The sequence below is a fragment of the Dendrobates tinctorius genome, unplaced genomic scaffold (genome assembly GCF_039654945.1).
Source record: "Dendrobates tinctorius isolate UK_male_01 unplaced genomic scaffold, ASM3965494v1 ptg000046l, whole genome shotgun sequence".
NCBI lineage: Eukaryota > Metazoa > Chordata > Amphibia > Anura > Dendrobatidae > Dendrobates > Dendrobates tinctorius.
Genome location: NW_027361714.1, coordinates 82,901,399 through 82,915,857, shown reverse-complemented (window position 1 = coordinate 82,915,857; position 14,459 = coordinate 82,901,399). Strand labels below are relative to the sequence as shown.

General features: G+C 57.2%; 1 protein-coding gene across 2 annotated transcripts in view; it reads right to left on the bottom strand.

Moving 5' to 3' along the window:
• The window catches only part of PDSS2 (decaprenyl diphosphate synthase subunit 2), a 353,108-nt gene that overhangs the window by 337,518 nt on the left and 1,131 nt on the right, over positions 1 to 14,459 (bottom strand). The gene's annotated exons all lie outside the window — the stretch shown is intronic.

Below are 14,459 nucleotides of genomic sequence, written 5' to 3'. Positions count from 1 at the left end.
TGTGTACAGGAGACAGGGCAGGCTCACGGCCATGTAACCTGTGTACGAGGCCATGTGTGTACAGGAGACAGGGCAGGCTCACGGCCATGTAACCTATGTACGAGGCCATGTGTGTACAGGAGACAGGGCAGGCTCACAGCCATGTAACCTGTGTACGAGGCCATGTGTGTACAGTAGACAGGGCAGGCTCACGGCCATGTAACCTATGTATGAGGCCATGTGTGTACAGGAGACAGGGCAGGCTCACAGCCATGTAACCTGTGTACGAGGCCATGTGTGTACAGTAGACAGGGCAGGCTCACGGCCATGTAACCTGTGTACGAGGCCATGTGTGTACAGGAGACAGGGCAGGCTCACAGCCATGTAACCTGTGTACGAGGCCATGTGTGTACAGGAGACAGGGCTGGCTCATGGCCATGTAACCTGTGTGAGGCCATGTGTGTACAGGAGACAGGGCAGGCTCACGGCCATGTAACCTGTGTACGAGGCCATGTGTGTACAGGAGACAGGGCAGGCTCACAGCCATGTAACCTGTGTACGAGGCCATGTGTGTACAGGAGACAGGGCTGGCTCACGGCCATGTAACCTGTGTGAGGCCATGTGTGTACAGGAGACAGGGCTGGCTCACGGCCATGTAACTGTGTGAGGCCATGTGTGTACAGGAGACAGGGCAGGCTCACGGCCATGTAACCTGTGTACGAGGCCATGTGTGTACAGGAGACAGGGCTGGCTCACGGCCATGTAACCTGTGTGAGGCCATGTGTGTACAGGAGACAGGGCAGGCTCACAGCCATGTAACCTGTGTACGAGGCCATGTGTGTACAGTAGACAGGGCAGGCTCACGGCCATGTAACCTGTGTACGAGGCCATGTGTGTACAGGAGACAGGGCGGGCTCAACGCCATGTAACCTGTGTATGACGCCATGTGTGTACAGGAGACAGGGCAAACTCACGGCCATGTGTGTACAGGAGACAGGGCTGACTCACGGCCATGTAACCTGTGTGAGGCCATGTGTGTACAGGAGACAGGGCAGGCTCACGGCCATGTAACCTGTGTGAGGCCATGTGTGTACAGGAGACAGGGCAGGCTCACAGCCATGTAACCTGTGTACGAGGCCATGTGTGTACAGTAGACAGGGCAGGCTCACGGCCATGTAACCTGTGTACGAGGCCATGTGTGTACAGGAGACAGGGCAGGCTCACGGCCATGTAACCTGTGTGAGGCCATGTGTGTACAGGAGACAGGGCAGGCTAAACGCCATGTAACCTGTGTACGAGGCCATGTGTGTACAGTAGACAGGGCAGGCTGACGGCCATGTAACCTGTGTGAGGCCATGTGTGTACAGGAGACAGGGCAGGCTCACCGCCATGTAACCTGTGTACGAGGCCATGTGTGTACAGGAGATAGGGCAGGCTCACCGCCATGTAACCTGTGTACGAGGCCATGTGTGTACAGGAGACAGGGCAGGCTCACGGCCATGTAACCTATGTATGAGGCCATGTGTGTACAGGAGACAGGGCAGGCTCACAGCCATGTAACCTGTGTACGAGGCCATGTGTGTACAGGAGATAGGGCAGGCTCACGGCCATGTAACCTGTGTACGAGGCCATGTGTGTACAGGAGACAGGGCAGGCTCACGGCCATGTAACCTGTGTATGAGGCCATGTGTGTACAGGAGACAGGGCAGGCTCACGGCCATGTAACCTTTTTTTATGAGGCCATGTGTGTACAGGAGACAGGGCAGGCTCACAGCCATGTAACCTGTGTACGAGGCCATGTGTGTACAGGAGACAGGGCAGGCTCACGGCCATGTAACCTGTGTGAGGCCATGTGTGTACAGGAGACAGGGCTGGCTCACGGCCATGTAACCTGTGTGAGGCCATGTGTGTACAGGAGACAGGGCAGGCTCACGGCCATGTAACCTGTGTGAGGCCATGTGTGTACAGGAGACAGGGCAGGCTCACGGCCATGTAACCTGTGTGAGGCCACGTGTGTACAGGAGACAGGGCAGGCTCACAGCCATGTAACCTGTGTACGAGGCCATGTGTGTACAGGAGACAGGGCAGGCTCACGGCCATGTAACCTGTGTACGAGGCCATGTGTGTACAGGAGACAGGGCAGGCTCACGGCCATGTAACCTGTGTACGAGGCCATGTGTGTACAGGAGACAGGGCAGGCTCACCGCCATGTAACCTGTGTACGAGGCCATGTGTGTACAGGAGACAGGGCAGGCTCACGGCCATGTAACCTGTGTATGAGGCCATGTGTGTACAGGAGACAGGGCAGGCTCACGGCCATGTAACCTGTGTGAGGCCATGTGTGTACAGGAGACAGGGCAGGCTCACAGCCATGTAACCTGTGTACGAGGCCATGTGTGTACAGGAGACAGGGCAGGCTCACGGCCATGTAACCTGTGTACGAGGCCATGTGTGTACAGGAGACAGGGCAGGCTCACCGCCATGTAACCTGTGTGAGGCCATGTGTGTACAGGAGACAGGGCAGGCTCACAGCCATGTAACCTGTGTACGAGGCCATGTGTGTACAGTAGACAGGGCAGGCTGACGGCCATGTAACCTGTGTGAGGCCATGTGTGTACAGGAGACAGGGCTGGCTCACGGCCATGTAACCTGTGTGAGGCCATGTGTGTACAGGAGACAGGGCAGGCTCACGGCCATGTAACCTGTGTGAGGCCATGTGTGTACAGGAGACAGGGCAGGCTCACGGCCATGTAACCTGTGTGAGGCCATGTGTGTACAGGAGACAGGGCTGGCTCACGGACATGTAACCTGTGTGAGGCCATGTGTGTACAGGAGACAGGGCAGGCTCACGGCCATGTAACCTGTGTACGAGGCCATGTGTGTACAGGAGACAGGGCAGGCTCACAGCCATGTAACTTGTGTACGAGGCCATGTGTGTACAGGAGACAGGGCTGTCTCACGGCCATGTAACCTGTGTGAGGCCACGTGTGTACAGGAGACAGGGCAGGCTCACAGCCATGTAACCTGTGTACGAGGCTATGTGTGTACAGTAGACAGGGCAGGCTCACGGCCACGTAACCTGTGTACAAGGCCATGTGTGTACAGGAGACAGGGCGGGCTCAACGCCATGTAACCTGTGTATGACGCCATGTGTGTACAGGAGACAGGGCAAACTCACGGCCATGTGTGTACAGGAGACAGGGCTGGCTCACGGCCATGTAACCTGTGTGAGGCCATGTGTGTACAGGAGACAGGGCAGGCTCACGGCCATGTAACCTGTGTGAGGCCATGTGTGTACAGGAGACAGGGCAGGCTCACGGCCATGTAACCTGTGTGAGGCCATGTGTGTACAGGAGACAGGGCAGGCTCACGGCCATGTAACCTGTGTGAGGCCATGTGTGTACAGGAGACAGGGCAGGCTCACAGCCATGTAACCTGTGTACGAGGCCATGTGTGTACAGGAGACAGGGCAGGCTCACGGCCATGTAACCTGTGTACGAGGCCATGTGTGTACAGGAGACAGGGCAGGCTCACGGCCATGTAACCTGTGTACGAGGCCATGTGTGTACAGGAGACAGGGCAGGCTCACCGCCATGTAACCTGTGTACGAGGCCATGTGTGTACAGGAGACAGGGCAGGCTCACGGCCATGTAACCTGTGTACGAGGCCATGTGTGTACAGGAGACAGGGCAGGCTCACGGCCATGTAACCTGTGTATGAGGCCATGTGTGTACAGGAGACAGGGCAGGCTCACGGCCATGTAACCTGTGTACGAGGCCATGTGTGTACAGGAGACAGGGCAGGCTCACGGCCATGTAACCTGTGTACGAGGCCATGTGTGTACAGGAGACAGGGCAGGCTCACGGCCATGTAACCTGTGTACGAGGCCATGTGTGTAGAGGAGACAGGGCAGGCTCACGGCCATGTAACCTGTGTACGAGGCCATGTGTGTACAGGAGACAGGGCAGGCTCACGGCCATGTAACCTGTGTACGAGGCCATGTGTGTACAGGAGACAGGGCAGGCTCACGGCCATGTAACCTGTGTACGAGGCCATGTGTGTACAGGAGACAGGGCAGGCTCACGGCCATGTAACCTGTGTACGAGGCCATGTGTGTACAGGAGACAGGGCAGGCTCACGGCCATGTAACCTGTGTACGAGGCCATGTGTGTACAGGAGACAGGGCAGGCTCACGGCCATGTAACCTATGTACGAGGCCATGTGTGTACAGGAGACAGGGCAGGCTCACAGCCATGTAACCTGTGTACGAGGCCATGTGTGTACAGTAGACAGGGCAGGCTCACGGCCATGTAACCTATGTATGAGGCCATGTGTGTACAGGAGACAGGGCAGGCTCACAGCCATGTAACCTGTGTACGAGGCCATGTGTGTACAGTAGACAGGGCAGGCTCACGGCCATGTAACCTGTGTACGAGGCCATGTGTGTACAGGAGACAGGGCAGGCTCACAGCCATGTAACCTGTGTACGAGGCCATGTGTGTACAGGAGACAGGGCTGGCTCATGGCCATTTAACCTGTGTGAGGCCATGTGTGTACAGGAGACAGGGCAGGCTCACGGCCATGTAACCTGTGTACGAGGCCATGTGTGTACAGGAGACAGGGCAGGCTCACAGCCATGTAACCTGTGTACGAGGCCATGTGTGTACAGGAGACAGGGCTGGCTCACGGCCATGTAACCTGTGTGAGGCCATGTGTGTACAGGAGACAGGGCTGGCTCACGGCCATGTAACTGTGTGAGGCCATGTGTGTACAGGAGACAGGGCAGGCTCACGGCCATGTAACCTGTGTACGAGGCCATGTGTGTACAGGAGACAGGGCTGGCTCACGGCCATGTAACCTGTGTGAGGCCATGTGTGTACAGGAGACAGGGCAGGCTCACAGCCATGTAACCTGTGTACGAGGCCATGTGTGTACAGTAGACAGGGCAGGCTCACGGCCATGTAACCTGTGTACGAGGCCATGTGTGTACAGGAGACAGGGCGGGCTCAACGCCATGTAACCTGTGTATGACGCCATGTGTGTACAGGAGACAGGGCAAACTCACGGCCATGTGTGTACAGGAGACAGGGCTGACTCACGGCCATGTAACCTGTGTGAGGCCATGTGTGTACAGGAGACAGGGCAGGCTCACGGCCATGTAACCTGTGTGAGGCCATGTGTGTACAGGAGACAGGGCAGGCTCACAGCCATGTAACCTGTGTACGAGGCCATGTGTGTACAGTAGACAGGGCAGGCTCACGGCCATGTAACCTGTGTACGAGGCCATGTGTGTACAGGAGACAGGGCAGGCTCACGGCCATGTAACCTGTGTGAGGCCATGTGTGTACAGGAGACAGGGCAGGCTCAACGCCATGTAACCTGTGTACGAGGCCATGTGTGTACAGTAGACAGGGCAGGCTGACGGCCATGTAACCTGTGTGAGGCCATGTGTGTACAGGAGACAGGGCAGGCTCACCGCCATGTAACCTGTGTACGAGGCCATGTGTGTACAGGAGATAGGGCAGGCTCACCGCCATGTAACCTGTGTACGAGGCCATGTGTGTACAGGAGACAGGGCAGGCTCACGGCCATGTAACCTATGTATGAGGCCATGTGTGTACAGGAGACAGGGCAGGCTCACAGCCATGTAACCTGTGTACGAGGCCATGTGTGTACAGGAGATAGGGCAGGCTCACGGCCATGTAACCTGTGTACGAGGCCATGTGTGTACAGGAGACAGGGCAGGCTCACGGCCATGTAACCTGTGTATGAGGCCATGTGTGTACAGGAGACAGGGCAGGCTCACGGCCATGTAACCTTTTTTTATGAGGCCATGTGTGTACAGGAGACAGGGCAGGCTCACAGCCATGTAACCTGTGTACGAGGCCATGTGTGTACAGGAGACAGGGCAGGCTCACGGCCATGTAACCTGTGTGAGGCCATGTGTGTACAGGAGACAGGGCTGGCTCACGGCCATGTAACCTGTGTGAGGCCATGTGTGTACAGGAGACAGGGCAGGCTCACGGCCATGTAACCTGTGTGAGGCCATGTGTGTACAGGAGACAGGGCAGGCTCACGGCCATGTAACCTGTGTGAGGCCATGTGTGTACAGGAGACAGGGCAGGCTCACAGCCATGTAACCTGTGTACGAGGCCATGTGTGTACAGGAGACAGGGCAGGCTCACGGCCATGTAACCTGTGTACGAGGCCATGTGTGTACAGGAGACAGGGCAGGCTCACGGCCATGTAACCTGTGTACGAGGCCATGTGTGTACAGGAGACAGGGCAGGCTCACCGCCATGTAACCTGTGTACGAGGCCATGTGTGTACAGGAGACAGGGCAGGCTCACGGCCATGTAACCTGTGTATGAGGCCATGTGTGTACAGGAGACAGGGCAGGCTCACGGCCATGTAACCTGTGTGAGGCCATGTGTGTACAGGAGACAGGGCAGGCTCACAGCCATGTAACCTGTGTACGAGGCCATGTGTGTACAGGAGACAGGGCAGGCTCACGGCCATGTAACCTGTGTACGAGGCCATGTGTGTACAGGAGACAGGGCAGGCTCACCGCCATGTAACCTGTGTGAGGCCATGTGTGTACAGGAGACAGGGCAGGCTCACAGCCATGTAACCTGTGTACGAGGCCATGTGTGTACAGTAGACAGGGCAGGCTGACGGCCATGTAACCTGTGTGAGGCCATGTGTGTACAGGAGACAGGGCTGGCTCACGGCCATGTAACCTGTGTGAGGCCATGTGTGTACAGGAGACAGGGCAGGCTCACGGCCATGTAACCTGTGTGAGGCCATGTGTGTACAGGAGACAGGGCAGGCTCACGGCCATGTAACCTGTGTGAGGCCATGTGTGTACAGGAGACAGGGCTGGCTCACGGCCATGTAACCTGTGTGAGGCCATGTGTGTACAGGAGACAGGGCAGGCTCACGGCCATGTAACCTGTGTACGAGGCCATGTGTGTACAGGAGACAGGGCAGGCTCACAGCCATGTAACTTGTGTACGAGGCCATGTGTGTACAGGAGACAGGGCTGGCTCACGGCCATGTAACCTGTGTGAGGCCACGTGTGTACAGGAGACAGGGCAGGCTCACAGCCATGTAACCTGTGTACGAGGCTATGTGTGTACAGTAGACAGGGCAGGCTCACGGCCACGTAACCTGTGTACAAGGCCATGTGTGTACAGGAGACAGGGCGGGCTCAACGCCATGTAACCTGTGTATGACGCCATGTGTGTACAGGAGACAGGGCAAACTCACGGCCATGTGTGTACAGGAGACAGGGCTGGCTCACGGCCATGTAACCTGTGTGAGGCCATGTGTGTACAGGAGACAGGGCAGGCTCACGGCCATGTAACCTGTGTGAGGCCATGTGTGTACAGGAGACAGGGCAGGCTCACGGCCATGTAACCTGTGTGAGGCCATGTGTGTACAGGAGACAGGGCAGGCTCACGGCCATGTAACCTGTGTGAGGCCATGTGTGTACAGGAGACAGGGCAGGCTCACAGCCATGTAACCTGTGTACGAGGCCATGTGTGTACAGGAGACAGGGCAGGCTCACGGCCATGTAACCTGTGTACGAGGCCATGTGTGTACAGGAGACAGGGCAGGCTCACGGCCATGTAACCTGTGTACGAGGCCATGTGTGTACAGGAGACAGGGCAGGCTCACCGCCATGTAACCTGTGTACGAGGCCATGTGTGTACAGGAGACAGGGCAGGCTCACGGCCATGTAACCTGTGTACGAGGCCATGTGTGTACAGGAGACAGGGCAGGCTCACGGCCATGTAACCTGTGTATGAGGCCATGTGTGTACAGGAGACAGGGCAGGCTCACGGCCATGTAACCTGTGTACGAGGCCATGTGTGTACAGGAGACAGGGCAGGCTCACGGCCATGTAACCTGTGTACGAGGCCATGTGTGTACAGGAGACAGGGCAGGCTCACGGCCATGTAACCTGTGTACGAGGCCATGTGTGTAGAGGAGACAGGGCAGGCTCACGGCCATGTAACCTGTGTACGAGGCCATGTGTGTACAGGAGACAGGGCAGGCTCACGGCCATGTAACCTGTGTACGAGGCCATGTGTGTACAGGAGACAGGGCAGGCTCACGGCCATGTAACCTGTGTACGAGGCCATGTGTGTACAGGAGACAGGGCAGGCTCACGGCCATGTAACCTGTGTACGAGGCCATGTGTGTACAGGAGACAGGGCAGGCTCACGGCCATGTAACCTGTGTACGAGGCCATGTGTGTACAGGAGACAGGGCAGGCTCACGGCCATGTAACCTATGTACGAGGCCATGTGTGTACAGGAGACAGGGCAGGCTCACAGCCATGTAACCTGTGTACGAGGCCATGTGTGTACAGTAGACAGGGCAGGCTCACGGCCATGTAACCTATGTATGAGGCCATGTGTGTACAGGAGACAGGGCAGGCTCACAGCCATGTAACCTGTGTACGAGGCCATGTGTGTACAGTAGACAGGGCAGGCTCACGGCCATGTAACCTGTGTACGAGGCCATGTGTGTACAGGAGACAGGGCAGGCTCACAGCCATGTAACCTGTGTACGAGGCCATGTGTGTACAGGAGACAGGGCTGGCTCATGGCCATGTAACCTGTGTGAGGCCATGTGTGTACAGGAGACAGGGCAGGCTCACGGCCATGTAACCTGTGTACGAGGCCATGTGTGTACAGGAGACAGGGCAGGCTCACAGCCATGTAACCTGTGTACGAGGCCATGTGTGTACAGGAGACAGGGCTGGCTCACGGCCATGTAACCTGTGTGAGGCCATGTGTGTACAGGAGACAGGGCTGGCTCACGGCCATGTAACTGTGTGAGGCCATGTGTGTACAGGAGACAGGGCAGGCTCACGGCCATGTAACCTGTGTACGAGGCCATGTGTGTACAGGAGACAGGGCTGGCTCACGGCCATGTAACCTGTGTGAGGCCATGTGTGTACAGGAGACAGGGCAGGCTCACAGCCATGTAACCTGTGTACGAGGCCATGTGTGTACAGTAGACAGGGCAGGCTCACGGCCATGTAACCTGTGTACGAGGCCATGTGTGTACAGGAGACAGGGCGGGCTCAACGCCATGTAACCTGTGTATGACGCCATGTGTGTACAGGAGACAGGGCAAACTCACGGCCATGTGTGTACAGGAGACAGGGCTGACTCACGGCCATGTAACCTGTGTGAGGCCATGTGTGTACAGGAGACAGGGCAGGCTCACGGCCATGTAACCTGTGTGAGGCCATGTGTGTACAGGAGACAGGGCAGGCTCACAGCCATGTAACCTGTGTACGAGGCCATGTGTGTACAGTAGACAGGGCAGGCTCACGGCCATGTAACCTGTGTACGAGGCCATGTGTGTACAGGAGACAGGGCAGGCTCACGGCCATGTAACCTGTGTGAGGCCATGTGTGTACAGGAGACAGGGCAGGCTCAACGCCATGTAACCTGTGTACGAGGCCATGTGTGTACAGTAGACAGGGCAGGCTGACGGCCATGTAACCTGTGTGAGGCCATGTGTGTACAGGAGACAGGGCAGGCTCACCGCCATGTAACCTGTGTACGAGGCCATGTGTGTACAGGAGATAAGGCAGGCTCACCGCCATGTAACCTGTGTACGAGGCCATGTGTGTACAGGAGACAGGGCAGGCTCACGGCCATGTAACCTATGTATGAGGCCATGTGTGTACAGGAGACAGGGCAGGCTCACGGCCATGTAACCTGTGTACGAGGCCATGTGTGTACAGGAGACAGGGCAGGCTCACGGCCATGTAACCTGTGTGAGGCCATGTGTGTACAGGAGACAGGGCTGGCTCACGGCCATGTAACCTGTGTGAGGCCATGTGTGTACAGGAGACAGGGCAGGCTCACGGCCATGTAACCTGTGTGAGGCCATGTGTGTACAGGAGACAGGGCAGGCTCACGGCCATGTAACCTGTGTGAGGCCATGTGTGTACAGGAGACAGGGCAGGCTCACAGCCATGTAACCTGTGTACGAGGCCATGTGTGTACAGGAGACAGGGCAGGCTCACGGCCATGTAACCTGTGTACGAGGCCATGTGTGTACAGGAGACAGGGCAGGCTCACGGCCATGTAACCTGTGTACGAGGCCATGTGTGTACAGGAGACAGGGCAGGCTCACCGCCATGTAACCTGTGTACGAGGCCATGTGTGTACAGGAGACAGGGCAGGCTCACGGCCATGTAACCTGTGTATGAGGCCATGTGTGTACAGGAGACAGGGCAGGCTCACGGCCATGTAACCTGTGTGAGGCCATGTGTGTACAGGAGACAGGGCAGGCTCACAGCCATGTAACCTGTGTACGAGGCCATGTGTGTACAGGAGACAGGGCAGGCTCACGGCCATGTAACCTGTGTACGAGGCCATGTGTGTACAGGAGACAGGGCAGGCTCACCGCCATGTAACCTGTGTGAGGCCATGTGTGTACAGGAGACAGGGCAGGCTCACAGCCATGTAACCTGTGTACGAGGCCATGTGTGTACAGTAGACAGGGCAGGCTGACGGCCATGTAACCTGTGTGAGGCCATGTGTGTACAGGAGACAGGGCAGGCTCACGGCCATGTAACCTGTGTGAGGCCATGTGTGTACAGGAGACAGGGCAGGCTCACGGCCATGTAACCTGTGTGAGGCCATGTGTGTACAGGAGACAGGGCAGGCTCACGGCCATGTAACCTGTGTGAGGCCATGTGTGTACAGGAGACAGGGCTGGCTCACGGCCATGTAACCTGTGTGAGGCCATGTGTGTACAGGAGACAGGGCAGGCTCACGGCCATGTAACCTGTGTACGAGGCCATGTGTGTACAGGAGACAGGGCAGGCTCACAGCCATGTAACTTGTGTACGAGGCCATGTGTGTACAGGAGACAGGGCTGGCTCACGGCCATGTAACCTGTGTGAGGCCACGTGTGTACAGGAGACAGGGCAGGCTCACAGCCATGTAACCTGTGTACGAGGCTATGTGTGTACAGTAGACAGGGCAGGCTCACGGCCATGTAACCTGTGTACAAGGCCATGTGTGTACAGGAGACAGGGCGGGCTCAACGCCATGTAACCTGTGTATGACGCCATGTGTGTACAGGAGACAGGGCAAACTCACGGCCATGTGTGTACAGGAGACAGGGCTGGCTCACGGCCATGTAACCTGTGTGAGGCCATGTGTGTACAGGAGACAGGGCAGGCTCACGGCCATGTAACCTGTGTGAGGCCATGTGTGTACAGGAGACAGGGCAGGCTCACGGCCATGTAACCTGTGTGAGGCCATGTGTGTACAGGAGACAGGGCAGGCTCACGGCCATGTAACCTGTGTGAGGCCATGTGTGTACAGGAGACAGGGCAGGCTCACAGCCATGTAACCTGTGTACGAGGCCATGTGTGTACAGGAGACAGGGCAGGCTCACGGCCATGTAACCTGTGTACGAGGCCATGTGTGTACAGGAGACAGGGCAGGCTCACGGCCATGTAACCTGTGTACGAGGCCATGTGTGTACAGGAGACAGGGCAGGCTCACCGCCATGTAACCTGTGTACGAGGCCATGTGTGTACAGGAGACAGGGCAGGCTCACGGCCATGTAACCTGTGTACGAGGCCATGTGTGTACAGGAGACAGGGCAGGCTCACGGCCATGTAACCTGTGTACGAGGCCATGTGTGTACAGGAGACAGGGCAGGCTCACGGCCATGTAACCTGTGTACGAGGCCATGTGTGTACAGGAGACAGGGCAGGCTCACGGCCATGTAACCTGTGTACGAGGCCATGTGTGTACAGGAGACAGGGCAGGCTCACGGCCATGTAACCTGTGTACGAGGCCATGTGTGTAGAGGAGACAGGGCAGGCTCACGGCCATGTAACCTGTGTACGAGGCCATGTGTGTACAGGAGACAGGGCAGGCTCACGGCCATGTAACCTGTGTACGAGGCCATGTGTGTACAGGAGACAGGGCAGGCTCACGGCCATGTAACCTGTGTACGAGGCCATGTGTGTACAGGAGACAGGGCAGGCTCACGGCCATGTAACCTGTGTACGAGGCCATGTGTGTACAGGAGACAGGGCAGGCTCACGGCCATGTAACCTGTGTACGAGGCCATGTGTGTACAGGAGACAGGGCAGGCTCACGGCCATGTAACCTATGTACGAGGCCATGTGTGTACAGGAGACAGGGCAGGCTCACAGCCATGTAACCTGTGTACGAGGCCATGTGTGTACAGTAGACAGGGCAGGCTCACGGCCATGTAACCTATGTATGAGGCCATGTGTGTACAGGAGACAGGGCAGGCTCACAGCCATGTAACCTGTGTACGAGGCCATGTGTGTACAGTAGACAGGGCAGGCTCACGGCCATGTAACCTATGTATGAGGCCATGTGTGTACAGGAGACAGGGCAGGCTCACAGCCATGTAACCTGTGTACGAGGCCGTGTGTACAGTAGACAGGGCAGGCTCACGGCCATGTAACCTGTGTACGAGGCCATGTGTGTACAGTAGACAGGGCAGGCTCACGGCCATGTAACCTGTGTACGAGGCCATGTGTGTACAGGAGACAGGGCAGGCTCACAGCCATGTAACCTGTTTACGAGGCCATGTGTGTACAGGAGACATGGCTGGCTCACGGCCATGTAACCTGTGTGAGGCCATGTGTGTACAGGAGACAGGGCAGGCTCACGGCCATGTAACCTGTGTACGAGGCCATGTGTGTACAGGAGACAGGGCAGGCTCACAGCCATGTAACCTGTGTACGAGGCCATGTGTGTACAGGAGACAGGGCTGGCTCACGGCCATGTAACCTGTGTGAGGCCATGTGTGTACAGGAGACAGGGCTGGCTCACGGCCATGTAACCTGTGTGAGGCCATGTGTGTACAGGAGACAGGGCAGGCTCACGGCCATGTAACCTGTGTACGAGGCCATGTGTGTACAGGAGACAGGGCAGGCTCACAGCCATGTAACCTGTGTACGAGGCCATGTGTGTACAGGAGACAGGGCTGGCTCACGGCCATGTAACCTGTGTGAGGCCACGTGTGTACAGGAGACAGGGCAGGCTCACCGCCATGTAACCTGTGTGAGGCCATGTGTGTACAGGAGACAGGGCAGGCTCACGGCCATGTAACCTGTGTGAGGCCATGTGTGTACAGGAGACAAGGCAGGCTCACCGCCATGTAATCTTTGTACGAGGCCATGTGTGTACAGGAGACAGGGCAGGCTCACGGCCATGTAACCTGTGTACGAGGCCATGTGTGTACAGGAGACAGGGCAGGCTCACGGCCATGTAACCTGTGTATGAGGCCATGTGTGTACAGGAGATAGGGCAGGCTCACGGCCATGTAACCTGCGTACGAGGCCATGTGTGTACAGGAGACAGGGCAGGCTCACGGCCATGTAACCTGTGTACGAGGCCATGTGTGTACAGGAGACAGGGCAGGCTCACGGCCATGTAACCTGTGTACGAGGCCATGTGTGTACAGGAGACAGGGCAGGCTCACGGCCATGTAACCTGTGTACGAGGCCATGTGTGTACAGGAGACAGGGCAGGCTCACGGCCATGTAACCTATGTACGAGGCCATGTGTGTACAGGAGACAGGGCAGGCTCACAGCCATGTAACCTGTGTACGAGGCCATGTGTGTACAGTAGACAGGGCAGGCTCACGGCCATGTAACCTATGTATGAGGCCATGTGTGTACAGGAGACAGGGCAGGCTCACAGCCATGTAACCTGTGTACGAGGCCATGTGTGTACAGTAGACAGGGCAGGCTCACGGCCATGTAACCTATGTATGAGGCCATGTGTGTACAGGAGACAGGGCAGGCTCACAGCCATGTAACCTGTGTACGAGGCCGTGTGTACAGTAGACAGGGCAGGCTCACGGCCATGTAACCTGTGTACGAGGCCATGTGTGTACAGTAGACAGGGCAGGCTCACGGCCATGTAACCTGTGTACGAGGCCATGTGTGTACAGGAGACAGGGCAGGCTCACAGCCATGTAACCTGTTTACGAGGCCATGTGTGTACAGGAGACATGGCTGGCTCACGGCCATGTAACCTGTGTGAGGCCATGTGTGTACAGGAGACAGGGCAGGCTCACGGCCATGTAACCTGTGTACGAGGCCATGTGTGTACAGGAGACAGGGCAGGCTCACAGCCATGTAACCTGTGTACGAGGCCATGTGTGTACAGGAGACAGGGCTGGCTCACGGCCATGTAACCTGTGTGAGGCCATGTGTGTACAGGAGACAGGGCTGGCTCACGGCCATGTAACCTGTGTGAGGCCATGTGTGTACAGGAGACAGGGCAGGCTCACGGCCATGTAACCTGTGTACGAGGCCATGTGTGTACAGGAGACAGGGCAGGCTCACAGCCATGTAACCTGTGTACGAGGCCATGTGTGTACAGGAGACAGGGCTGGCTCACGGCCATGTAACCTGTGTGAGGCCACGTGTGTACAGGAG